Below are 13,451 nucleotides of genomic sequence, written 5' to 3' on the forward strand. Positions count from 1 at the left end.
CACAGGCAGTATAATGTCTGATTGAGGGGACAGTTCATGGTTGGCAAGCACTGGAGCAAAAATATTAATAAAAATGATATTTTAATATGATAGTGGAGAGTGGGATGTGATAACCTTTTCAGTCTGACCTGTATCTGTAAACAGAACACAGGGATGCAGATGTTTACAATTCCCTTTAAGATTCAAGAGGAAAAAAAATGTGAAGTGCTTCCCCTGCATCTTCCACTGAAGAAGAGGCTTTGTATATGGCCATATGACCAAGGCAAACCATCTTCTCTGTGGAACTCCAGTAAATGAGGATGATTCTTCAGTGTTTAGACCCCCCCCCCCCGCCTTGACCAGGAAGTACGCATTTTGTACAAACTGTACATTTTATAGAGAATTTTTTCTAGTGGACTACATGGAATAAAATATGTAGAAAAATAAGGAGAGCCACCGATTCAGAAATGAGAATGTTAGCACTTAATGACGTTTTTCAAGATGTTATAAAGCTAGTTTGTCAGATGCCCAGGTACCAGCACCAGAAAGGCCAACAGGCTGTAAGAATCTCAGTTAGACAGGCACAGTTTATTCAGTTAACGTAAAACAAATCCTAATATTTTTCCTTTTCAGCATCTAATCACGGTAGTAAATTAGTGCCAGTAGTAACCTCAGTTCTTGGTAACGATTTTATTAATTGATAAGAATAACAGTAGGTCTGTACCTCTGGTAACGTAGGTGTTTTGGTGTTGTAATATTTAGCATAAACAGAGTCCTACTATGAAAATATTAGATCCAAGTTGTTGAATGTGCCAGTATCTCAATATTTATTTTTTTATACAGCCAGTAGATTAAACCATTGTACACCTAGACAAAAAGGGAAGTACCTGGTCCATCACTTAAATGCATAAACGTGTGTTCCACCAGTCATTCAATTTCCAACTAATTTTCATTCAAAGAATGTATGGGGAAAACAGTCAAGTTACAACCAAAATTTAGCAGGAAAAAACAGGTATAATCAGAAACCTTCAAAATTTGCTGAGAGGCATATTTCAGAGTTATTTTCCTCATGGCTGCAGATAACACTAGGCAAACAGGGTTTACAGGTATTAGAATTGGACTAGCCACTACAAATTTCTCAAATACTACAAGTGCAACACACACACACACACACACACACACACACACACACACACACACACACACACACACACACACACATACACACATACAGCTCATGAACCAGTCACATCTAAAAACGGGCAATACAGAAGGTATATTCCAAACAAAAGGATCACGATTTCTAGTCCTGATTATTCCAGGCTGACAAAAAAGAACAGCATCTCTTGACCAGTTTGAGAGTTTGTCAGAATTCAGGAAGTTTTTAAGTACAAAGTAATTTGGGATGATGACTTTGAAGTCTGTCTTCCTTTTAACAGGCCCGTGTTCTTAGCAAGGCAGCTGTGGATATAAAAGATCTTCACATTCCATTAAGACTATTTCTTGGAAAATTTCTCAAATTTCAGACAGGTCAGCAGCATTTTCAGTTTGGCTACCCATATCCTGACCACAGTATTTGCCACATATCCGCACATCTGAAAACACAAAACAGCACTTTTTCTCATCTGGTTTATTGTTTGAGAGTGTCATGGACAAGGGGACTGTTGTGCAGCAGATAAATCGGATGGCACTCCCATTCCATTTTTTAGGAATAGCACCACACATATCATCCTTAACCCCTGCAACATCAGTCTTGTTGTTAAAGGCAGTCCGAAATTCAGTTAGTATGAAAGTTTGTTGTACTCAAGATCAGAAAGCAGAGATTTTAACAATCATGACAGGTATCTCAGCAACAGCCCAATACAGCCTTCAGTATTTAAAAGTGTTAGAATGTATGTCTTCTGTAGTAGTGTATGTCAGAAAGACAGAGTGTCACCTCAGAAATTTCTGGAACCATTCTACAAATGCACTGGGATTATTTTTCCCATCTCCCTATATGTGAAGAAGGAATTCCTGTGGTGGAGAGAGAGACGCACACAAAAATGTATCAATAAAAATAACCTGATTTCTTCAAATAAGAATACAACAGCAAATGGCAGCCTCTTCATATGCTGGGGGAGCCCATATTAGCAACCTTTTTTTTTCAAATTGCAATTTTTATTATTCTTGTGCACCACATACAACCAAGTTAAACACATAACAGAAGAAAATACAAAGATGGTGACACATACAATTTGAATAAAAACCATGACAATAACAATCATTGCTAACTAATTCTCTAAATACCAACTATTTACAATACCTACATTAGTGCTACTATACTCGGGACAGAAAGTAACAAAGACAGAACCTTGTGAGTTAAGTTTGTCAACATACTTGACGTAACAGGAATAGTGTTAATTTATGATCATTTTGTAAGTCTGAGCTATATTCCAAGACAACCATTTAATAGTGTGTTCAGTAAAGGATGTATCAATATCCAGTGTACAAAATGTGATTAAATAAAATCTTCCAAAAATTCTGATAATATTCTCATTTTTTTAGCATTTATTATAATTAATCTTTGAGAGGATATGTATAATGAAGCCATATTCCTAAACCCATTCCATGAGAGTTTGGTATGATCTAACCAATTTTAGTCATATACAATTTAATTGGTGAGCATATAGTTATTAAAATATGTGCTTTCGTACTGGATAATTTAGGATCTATAATGTGGAGAATAGCTACCTCCCAAAGTAATGTTGATTTTAGTGGTATCCCATCTTTTCTAATCTTATGTTAAGAGTTCCCCATAGATTCTGTGCATATTTGCAATACCACAGCATATGTAAAAGATCAGCTTGAGGGTAGTAGCAATAATTACATGCAGGGGATATTTTGGAATCAAATTTATTCTGAATCATAGGAGTAAAAAATACATTATTGTTGATCATTAATTGTGAATGAATCATTTTTTTGAACGGAGATAATTTAATAGTGAGATTTATTGCTTTAAACATTTCTGATCGTTCGTAAGTGTAGCTCCTTTGGTGTTCCCATTATTGTGCATAAAGTAAAGAATTCTCATATTTAATCTCATTTATGAGTCTATATGTTTTAGAGTGTGCTTTCTTTTCGCTAGACAAGCTCTTCATAACATCTAGAAATCTATTCAAAACCATGTAATTTATCTGTGTGTCTTTAATTATTGATGAAATTGTCTCCCTTATTTGACGTACAACAATAATGTATTTTTTATTAAGCTTTAGTGCTTCACACAACTCATGCAGAGTCTTCTATTTATGTCTGTAGAAACCCCAAACTGTACACTCTTTTATTAAAGGAAAGTCTGTAAGGTTTAATTTTTTTTTATTAATTTGCATGTTTGGGTTTAGATGTATCAGTTGAAAAAATGGAAGAGCCTTGTCCATATCTAAAGTTTTTATCAGTTCTTGAAAACTCTTAATCATCTGTTTTAACATGCCATTAATCTTGCCCTTTCTAACATTTATTGAAGTTAAAAAAGGAATAGCTTTGGGATTTATATTATTAGCAAGCACATGTGAGTGCTATAACGTAACCAAGTTGGATGCCAGGGTTCACTATTTGTTAAAAAATTTGAGATTAATAATAGTCTATTTGCACTTATAATTTTATAGTATAGTTCGAAATTAGGTAAACTCAGACCCCTTTCCCTTTTGGGTATATTAGTTTTAGATATGAAATCCTAACATACTTGGGATACCAGATGAGCTTGGTTAGTTCTTTGTTAATTTTCTGGAAGAAGTAATTTGGAATGTTTGATATGACTGAATTAAAGTGGTATAACAGTCTAGGAAGAATGTTGAGTCTTTCGGCTTTTCCCAGTTAGGGGTCGCCACAGCGGAACTCCGGTCCGCTAATGATTGGCAGAAATTTTTTACGTGCCGAGTTGCTGGCCCTGACGCACAACCTTCAACGAAGGTACGCCCATTCATGCATGTCTCCACACAGAAGTCACTCTAGCTGAGAATTGAACAGGACAACGTCTTACTGTGAGGCGACAATGCTACCGCAGCACCACCACCACAGTGGCATAACAATCTAGGAAGAATATTCATTCTAATTATTGCAGCTTTTGATATTGTGGATAGTTTCAATTGCCTCCATCTATGCAAGTCCTGTATAATGTTACTCCATACTTTATATACATTATTCTGTAAAGTGGATATGCAATTATGTTTATAAGATATCCCTAGGTATTGATTTTGTATACCGTACTAAAAGGGGAGACTTGAAAGTAGTTTTCTTTGTGATTAAGATCGTTAATGGGAAAAATATGGGATTTCTTTTGGTTTACTTGGTAGTTTGAAGCTTCGAATAAATATTTATTGAATTTATAATTTTCTTAAGATCTGTATTTGGGAGCTCAAAGTAGATGTTCAAATCATCAGCAGATGTCGCCATCATAACTTTAGAGTTTAGAATTCTGGGAACTGAGTGAAATGTCCTTTGTGAGAGATATAGGAAAAGTGGTTCAATATAGAGACTGACAAGTAGAGAAGATAGTGGACACCCTTGTCTTGTACCACTAGCTATCTTAATGGGACTAGACAGAATTTTGTTGATGTTTAGGTACGTTTGAGAGTTATTGTATAAAATTTCAACTAGGTTAATAAAGTCTTTAGGAAAGTTAAAATGGGAAAGCGTTATAAATAAGAAGTTCCAACTAACTCTGTTGAACGCCTTGCACGCATCTAGAGCTAAAGCATATCTAGGATTTCTAGCTTTTTTAGTGAGTTGGATCATTGAATCTAATGTTAAAATATTATCCCAAACGTGTCTACCATACATGAAGCCCGACTGTTCCGAAGAAGCAATTGATGGCATAATTATCTTAGTGATGCAAGTATCTTGATATCTACATTAATTAGGGATGTTGGTCTATAGTTACTAGGATTTGCAATGTCAACATTAGGGATGAAAATTGTCTTTGAGATGTTTAGTTATAAGTCAGTTATACCATTAGTTCTAATGTAGTTAAAAACCTTTAACAGAACGGATGAGAGTCTGTGGTTACATTTTTTATAGAAGTCTGTCGTAAATCCATCCGGGCCTGGTGCTTTACTTATTTTTCATTTTTTAATAACCTCAACTATTTCTTGTTGTGTAAAGGGGGCTATCAGTATTTTTTTTTCTTGATTATCATTTGTCTTAGGAAACGTAAGATTTCCCAGAAAATTTTCAATTTTAGAAGTGGATGTCTGGGTATCCTTCATACCATAAAGTTCTGTATAAATTTGCTCAAATACTTCTAAAATCTGATGATCAGATTTAAATGTTTTATCCTGGTATTGAAGGAGAGTGATCCTTGAGGTTTACTGCCTATTTATAATTCTCGCAAGAGCTCTAGACGGAACCTGAGTCCATTACGAATATCTGGCTATGAATTTTTGTTCTTGCAGAGTATAATTCTGCTGATGTAGTTCAAACAATTCTTTCTGTAATTTACTTACCTGCTTCTCAACAGTATGACTGTGTGTATGATTGTGTGCTAACAGAAGTTTATTTTCTAACTCTTTAAGTTCAAGGGTTATTCTATTTTCTTTTTCTCTCCCCACTTTATTAAAATAAGAAGCTTTTTGGATTAACATACCTCTAAGTGTTGCCTTACAGGCTGCCCATTGAACATCATATGAAATATCAACAGATGATAGATTATTGTCAAACTCATCTAGGATATTTAATATTTCTCTATTAATTTCTAGTTTAAATAGTAGATTATTATTTAAGGGACCAATTTCTTGCTATATTTTTGTTAGATAGATTAGTTGTCCAGCTAATTTTGAGTCTAATCATTGAATGGTCTGATAAGAATCTGGGCTCGGAAGACTACTTTATTTCTCACCCCCCGCTAGTGAATTAGAAATTAGAAGGAAATCCAACCTGGATGAATGGTTGTAACAGTTAGAGTAATATGTAAAATAATTTCTTTCCTCTAGATCCATGCTAAAAGATATGGGATCAAGGAGGTAAAAATCCGACATGAGTTCTGTTATGGCTAATGAGGCTTCAAAGTTGTATGAGTTTAGTTTACTAGTGCAGTCTGTCCAAGGATCTATTACTGCATTTCAGTCTCCCCCCGTATGTAATAATCAGGGAATTTGTTTAGCAGACTTTAAATTTCCAAAATAGAGTAATGTTGTTTAAAGCATGGACCATAGACATTAATAAATAGAATTGGTCTTAACATTTTTGGGTTTACTGTAGTGAAGTAGCACCATCTTCCTTTCGTATCAAAGTTACATTCCATGATTGGGTCCTGAAAGTATTTTTTAATAATAATAGCAACACCCTTGGAGCTGGTGCTATTTCCAGATGCTATAATAGATTTTATCCATTTTTTATTAATATCTCCCTCCCATTGCTCTTTTCGCAAGTGGTTTTCTTGTATATAGAAGATATGTGCCTCGGATTTAAAAATAAGATGTAGTAACAATGTTTTTTATTTTTATCTTGCAGTCCTGTCACATTCCATAAGTTCACTGACCACATATTTAATCTTTGTGATGTAGCTCAAGTATTACCAATTTATAAAGTTCACGTCTAACTGTGTTCAAACAGCCATATTACTTTATCTCTGATTGTTTTGGCAATGTTTCCCATAGTAGACTCTTCCATACCTAACCCTTTGTCTGCCCACTTAAACCCTCTAACTGGAAGAGACAGACAAGAATGAGTTACAAAATAATTGAACACGATATTACTGCTAAGTCTAGGAGACTTGTAACCCAGGAAATTCTTAAAAACAAGCTGATTTACTTTGTTCATAACACTAAAAGTAATATACGATACAATGTCTATTCCAAAATGTGTCATCCTAAGACTAACACCACACAACCATGTAGTTCCTACTAAACTGTAGCGCCAGCTTAGAATAAGAAAGTTTTCAGGAAAATGTATCCAAATATTACTGACCTCAGTTGCTTTCATCTATGCTATGCAGTTGGAATATGAAGAAAAAATAAAGATTGACTAGGAGAGAAAAGGTAAAAAGAGGAGTATACAATAACCATCGGTATGTTAATCAACACCGCTATATCTAGTATTTATGATCTACCTAATACATTTCCAAAGGCTTAAATAAATAAGTAAAAACAAAATGAAAACTCCAGCAAAGCTAGAACTTCCACTGAGTGACCTCCTAAACCTCTTGTATCAGAGGCACATGGGATACATGCAAATGACCCTTATGAATATCAGGTGTTTCAGCTAATTGGTGATTCTGAAATAAATAAAAATCTGTCTGCTTACTGGAAATCTAAATTCAAGTTCTCAGACACGGCATGTTGGAAAGTTAATTTAACGAACCTTAATAAAACTAGAGAGTCCCTATTACTGTAATTATACATCGAGAAACAGAGGGTAAGGAAAAGAAAGGCACTTCCAAGTTAACCTCCGCGAAAGATTAAGCTAAACTCGCCTTAGTATGTTTTAAGATTTTCCTCAAGGGTAGAGAGAGTGTTACAGATTTAACAAGTTAACTGACATATTTTATGCTAGTGTTATAGCTATCAAATTAAAATCAAATACAATGCTTTTCACTTTTCAAAGACACAAAATAGCTTCATAATTTAGCTACATCAAGCTCTGAATAGAGCCAATAACAAATAATATATAGTAACAGAGTAATTTTCAGATACAGTATATGTACTATATAATAATAACAGATAAAACTCCTTCATATATGTTATTCCAGAATCTCACCATACTGCAAACGTGTTACCTAAAGCCTTCAGCCATGAGTTAGTGCATTTGTTGTTTCAACTTCAAAAACATTTAAAAATCAACAACACCGTCAATCTGACTTAATATTTAGCTTTCTTTAATCCTTCTTATTCTTATAAGTCGCTTTGGATACCACCAGAAACTGACAGCTTGGCTTTTGTCTCTTTAATTACCAAAAGTCCCAAGAAGAAAAATACAAGACATGAACCATAAACTTCTCCAGACGTGACTTCTGCAAGTATTAATTCGTATCTCCTAACTTACACACTAGGCATGACAATCTAGAGAGCTTCTCATAAAACATTTTGATCGTTAATTATAGTATGACCATGTCTCTAACAGAATATCTTCATCCTGACAACTTAAAAGACAGTCTTTAGACTTACAGCTATCCAGCATACTTCTGAGGTGTTGTTTCTCTTTCCTGTTGAATCTCTTTACACAATTATGTCATTGCAATGAAATTATGCACTCTGAACTATCGGACGTTGTTGCCTCAAATGCTCTCTGCTGGACAACCTTTAGCTTATTGTTCGTTCCTCCCCCTTTATCACGCCCATGTATATATTTCTGGTTGACCCTGCACAACTTTATTTGAACAATGTAACAAACATAAAAAGGCGAAGATATATAGGGAAAAATCAAGCAGGAGGAAAACAAGGGCAAACTGATGTAGCCATCCTATCTCTACTTTCCCTCTTCTAAGAGAAATAAAAAAAAATGATTTGTTCCTTTCACAGGAAGATCAGAGTTCCGGAGATCTACCAAAGCACTTCATAAATGCAACTTTCACCTCTTTAGATGCGTCTACTGCGTATTTCTCATTTTTGTACTGGAAAATGAGTGTATTTGGGTACCTCATTTGGAATTTAATTTGGCAACTGATCAAGTCCACACAGGAAGGGGAGAGCTTTTGTCGCTTTTTCTTCATTTCTACAGGAAGATCTTGTGCCATAGTGATTTTATTACCATTCAATATAATTTGTTTATGTTTTATAGCTGCTGATAGGATTTTTTCCTTGTCTTGATAGTTTAAGAATTTGACATAAACTTGTCTTGGGACAGATGTGTCTTGTTTCTTAAACAGTGAGCGATGGGTTCTCTCCTTGACAATTTCTTTAGTGTGCTCTTCTTTCGGTAAAATGCTTTTGAATATTTGATCGATGGCTGATGGTAATTGACTGAATCCATATCTTTCTGGTATTCCTCTGATCAGTATATTGTTTCAATGACTTCTGGCTTATAAATCCACCAGCTTTTGCTGTATTTCAAGTATTGTATTGTTTTTGGCGCCAATTTCTTCTTTTAATTTTCCAGTCTGGAACTCATTTTCTTTTGTTTTGGATTTAGTGTAATCCATACGTTCGGCTATCTGGTTTATTGTTTTTCCAAAATTCGAGAGTTGTTCCAAGAAGTGCTGCATTTGTGTTTGGAGAGGCAAAAGAGCTTGTTTAAGTTCCTCCATTTAAATGCTAGATTCAGGTTTCTGTTTAGTCGTACCTCTCACTTAATCCTGTTGTTTAGTTATTGTCTTTCTCTGGTGAAGCTATAGCTGAAAGTTTTGTTTTTGAAGTTAGTGTCTCCATTGTTTCTATTTCTTTTGACATTTTAAAATTTTCCAGGGCCAATTGCTACTGCAGTGATGAATTGCTAGCTTCAGGCCTACTGCTACACGTGTCCGGGACTCGGGATCTGCACCCGTACTGAATTAATACCTTCTTTTTAAGGTTATTTTTGAGTAATGCCTAAGCCAAAGGTATTATTGAATGGAGAATGTAATCTTCTCTAATATAATCTCTCCTTTTTGCTCAGTCCTTGGCTTTAAGAAAATTTGAATTTTGTTGGGAGCTCTGTGGAGAGGGTGTTTACTGAATATCCACATTCTTGGAATCCCCCCATATTATTAACCTATCAGTCCAGGGCAGTTGGCCTCAATAAGAAAGGTCTTTTCAGTTCAGCTTAAATGAAATTAAATTTATTTGTGGAGCTTTGACATGTTTTCAAATCACTTTCCATCCAGGACAGCTGCAGATCACTATCGATAATACTACACTAATGTGGTAAAGTGAACAAACAAGAAGGGACCCAATCCATCCAACGTCTGCAAGGTGACCATCTGAATTTGAAACTGGGGTTTACAGTACAGCATTCAGTTGTCACTAGTATATATCCCAGGTTTAAAGGATTAATTAGCAAATACTGTAAAATCAGGGGGACAACTTTGATCCATGACTGGAAGTTGGAATTTCAGATACTGCAAGACATCCCACAGAAGGGGAAGAAGTGGGGTCTCATAAAAGGGGATCTTTTTGCCACACAGCTCATCCATAATATTGAAATCTTCTTCATCCTTCATTCCAAAAGGAGTAGTTTGGAACACAGATGTAGTCCATTTTTCCATGGACTGAGATATTGCTGTACACCTTTTCTTTATATATTTGACTCTACCATAAATTTTGTAATACAGAGCTCAAGCTGCTGGAAAAATATGCTTATTTCTTCCCCATTACTTCAGTTGAGAAACCTTCTAGAAATATAGAAAGTCAAGATGTACAGGAAATGTTATTGAATATTTTCTACATTTTTTTGTGCAGCAGATTTCACTAACATGTCAAATGAAGTTCAAAGGCACATGGCTGGTACTAGTCAGGTTGCATTACTTTATTAACTTGGCAAATGAAATTTAAAGGCACATACTGTTACTTGTATACTTTCAAAGTCATACTGTCTTACACAAATCATAATACGAGTTTAAGACTTGTAACTCTCGAAAGTGCGGTTAATGTATGTGAAATAAATTGTCTACTGCAGTAATGAATGTCATACTGCTTGTCTCGTGTACTAAATGAATCAAATTCAGTAGTGCCATGGCAGATCGATATTCAGATTTCTGGGTGACAGGTATCGTACCCAAAAAAAAAAAAAAAAAGAGTACTTCTATGCTATTAAATGATGTCAAATTATAGCCTCCCCCTCAGGATGCCATGACATGCCCAAAACGTATTTGATAGCAGCAGTTTCTGCCATGGCATTCATGGCCATGTAATAGCACTGTGTTTAAAGGGTTCACTCTTACTACAACTCTAATCTGCTCTTGAAAACATACTTTAACGCTGTGTCTATGCTGCCCAGTGCAGTATTTACGTATCCTGTGTTTGTATTTAATTCCATAAACAACTATATGAGATGGAAGTAAAACATCTTTGCAGTTCCAGTCCCATTGTATTGATATAAATGTCATTCTGTTGTACAACATATTAACAAACGTTACACCTAGCATTTGAGAGCATGTTTTTGGCTAAATCTGGCTTCTTCAGTACAAGTACCTTAAAAGACAGCAATTTAACAAATTCAGGGCTTTCATGAAATAAAAGGATGGCCCACTAGCTAGAAGTTTCTTCAGTTTACTCTGAATCATCAGTTTCTGCCAGTTTTGTTTTCTTATGGTATTGCAAAATTCCGTTTCCTATCGAACAGGGCAAAAACAGTGTCATGTTACTAGCTCCTTCTTGGCCAAAACAACCACAGTACTCAGCCTTAGTGAATTTATTTATTTATGTTATATTTGTTGAATCTAACAACTCTGCCACTGTGGCCATTAACTTTACTACAATTCTTACTGGCCTACTGGTGGGAGAGAGTATTATATCTGAAGCTCACTGGTCTGTGTCTAGCAGCCTGAAGGATAGAATTATAATTATTAACAGGAGTTGCTTTTCCACACAGATTTTAAACATCTTGAAGGAAGCTAAAAGGCCAAATAGAAAAGTTTTCTTATGAAAGTGGAAGTGTTTTTTATTTTGCAGTTTTTTTGCCCCTGCTGTCTCTTGATCATGAGCTTCTTCCTGGCCATTCAACCCATTTGTTTCACATCATCGGGGCAAGAGTTGGCTGGGAGGAGCTATCATTCAGACAACTATCAGGGGTGGTTTGAAGCTTTTAGCTTAGCTCTATTGCCCCATATGCACAGCTGACTAAGCAGGTGAAGGGGGCCATGCAGTGGGCGAACCACACTAATTATCCCTCACTTCCAGATGTGACATTGCCAGCAAGCAGCACTGCTCCCTTCCCTGAAGTTCGAGAAGTTGTTTTCTGTGTCTCCACAAAGGAAATCACATTTCTGTATATGCTTTCCAAGCACTCACGACACTCCCTTCTCTGAGACGCATGGCCAGGCAAGGCCTCTTTACTCCTTCCCCTCTGTGCCTGGTTCCTCAATTGCTGGGGCCGCTAATCGAACTGCAGTTGATTGGGGTCACAGTCAGGGCTCCATTTCATGTGGCATGGAGGTAGGCTGTGTTTGTGGGACTAGTGTACAGCGTACTGAGCTGTACATGTGCCAATGCTTTATGGTTTGGAGCAAGTAAATCTTTTCTGAATTGCAGTGATCAACTATTATAAAATAAATCATTTACAGGGAGTTGCAGATGCAGCTGTTTATGCTTAGCAGGCCTTCTTTTTAAGATTTATTTAGGTTTACCTGTGCTAAGCATCAAGTGGCCAAGTACATCTTTTCCTAAATGTTATTAAATGTTTCCAGACGTAAATTCCGTTACATTTTCATTATGCACCTGTTTATGCCTTTTGGACTGTGAAGCTCCGAATCTAAGGCTGCCACTGATAAAGTATTGTTAGGAGCAATCTGTAACAAACTTATGCAAATATCTCAAAAACAGTACAAAAACAGTACAAAAACAGTACAAAAGATAACTTCAGAAATTGTTTGGAAATGGTAATTCCACACAACCAGGATTCACATCATTCAGATATTTTCTAAAAGAGACCAGCACCACCTGCCCACAAAGTCTGTATAAAACCTTGAGTCATTCCCGAGAACAGACCGTAGTACTAGTGTAACCACCCCAGTCAACGGAAGGTAAACAAATAATTAGAACCCAGTTCCCATGTAATATTGTGCCAGTCCAGTAGTGTACCAGAGTTTTGTCTTTCATGTATTATATATACTGTAAAATTTGTGTTAAAGGTTGAAGTGAATAAGCAACTGTCACAATAGCTAATTTGGTTTGGAATTTCAGTTGTGGAAGCTAAAGAGACAGTGTATGTGTTCATTAACAATATTTTAGGGGTGCTGCACGTTGTGGAAGCTAAAGAGACAATGTATGTGTTCATTAACAATATTTTAGGGGTGCTGCACGTTGTGGAAGCTAAAGAGACAATGTATGTGTTCATTAACAATATTTTAGGGGTGCTGCATGTTGTGGAAGCTAAAGAGACAATGTATGTGTTCATTAACAATATTTTAGGGGTGGTGCACGTTGTGGAAGCTAAAGAGACAATGTATGTGTTCATTAACAATATTTTAGGGGTGGTGCACCTAAAAGTCCCATTTTTCATATTTTTTTTTTGCCAAAATGATGTTTTTGTAATTCACTTGATGGTCAGCAGGGAGTACTTTGGGATAGCAGTAATAGTGCTTCTTTTTTGTTAAATTAATGTAACGTTTAAATAAAGATGTTATATTTATGTTGCAATTCATTTAGTAAACAACATCTCAACCTTCCTGAACCACTTCGTCTTGCAAACAAGGTACCACTTTCTATGTGGTGGATTTTTTTTTCTGGCACTTGATTGATAGCAAGCAAGAACTCCCCCCCCCCCCCCCCCATCAGAACACCTCAGCCTTCCTTATCTGTGATGAACACAGCACCACACAGGCAGGAAGAATGTTGTAAGTTGTCAATACAGATTTCCTTTCCTTGTGC

General features: G+C 35.9%; 1 protein-coding gene across 2 annotated transcripts in view; it reads left to right on the plus strand.

Annotated features, from left to right (window-relative positions):
• The window catches only part of RAB11B (RAB11B, member RAS oncogene family), a 715,258-nt gene that overhangs the window by 115,867 nt on the left and 585,940 nt on the right, over positions 1-13,451 (plus strand). The window lies entirely within an intron of this gene.

This window comes from Protopterus annectens, chromosome 13.part0 (genome assembly GCF_019279795.1).
Source record: "Protopterus annectens isolate FY-2018-M chromosome 13.part0, PAN1.0, whole genome shotgun sequence".
NCBI classification, from domain to species: Eukaryota; Metazoa; Chordata; order Ceratodontiformes; family Protopteridae; genus Protopterus; species Protopterus annectens.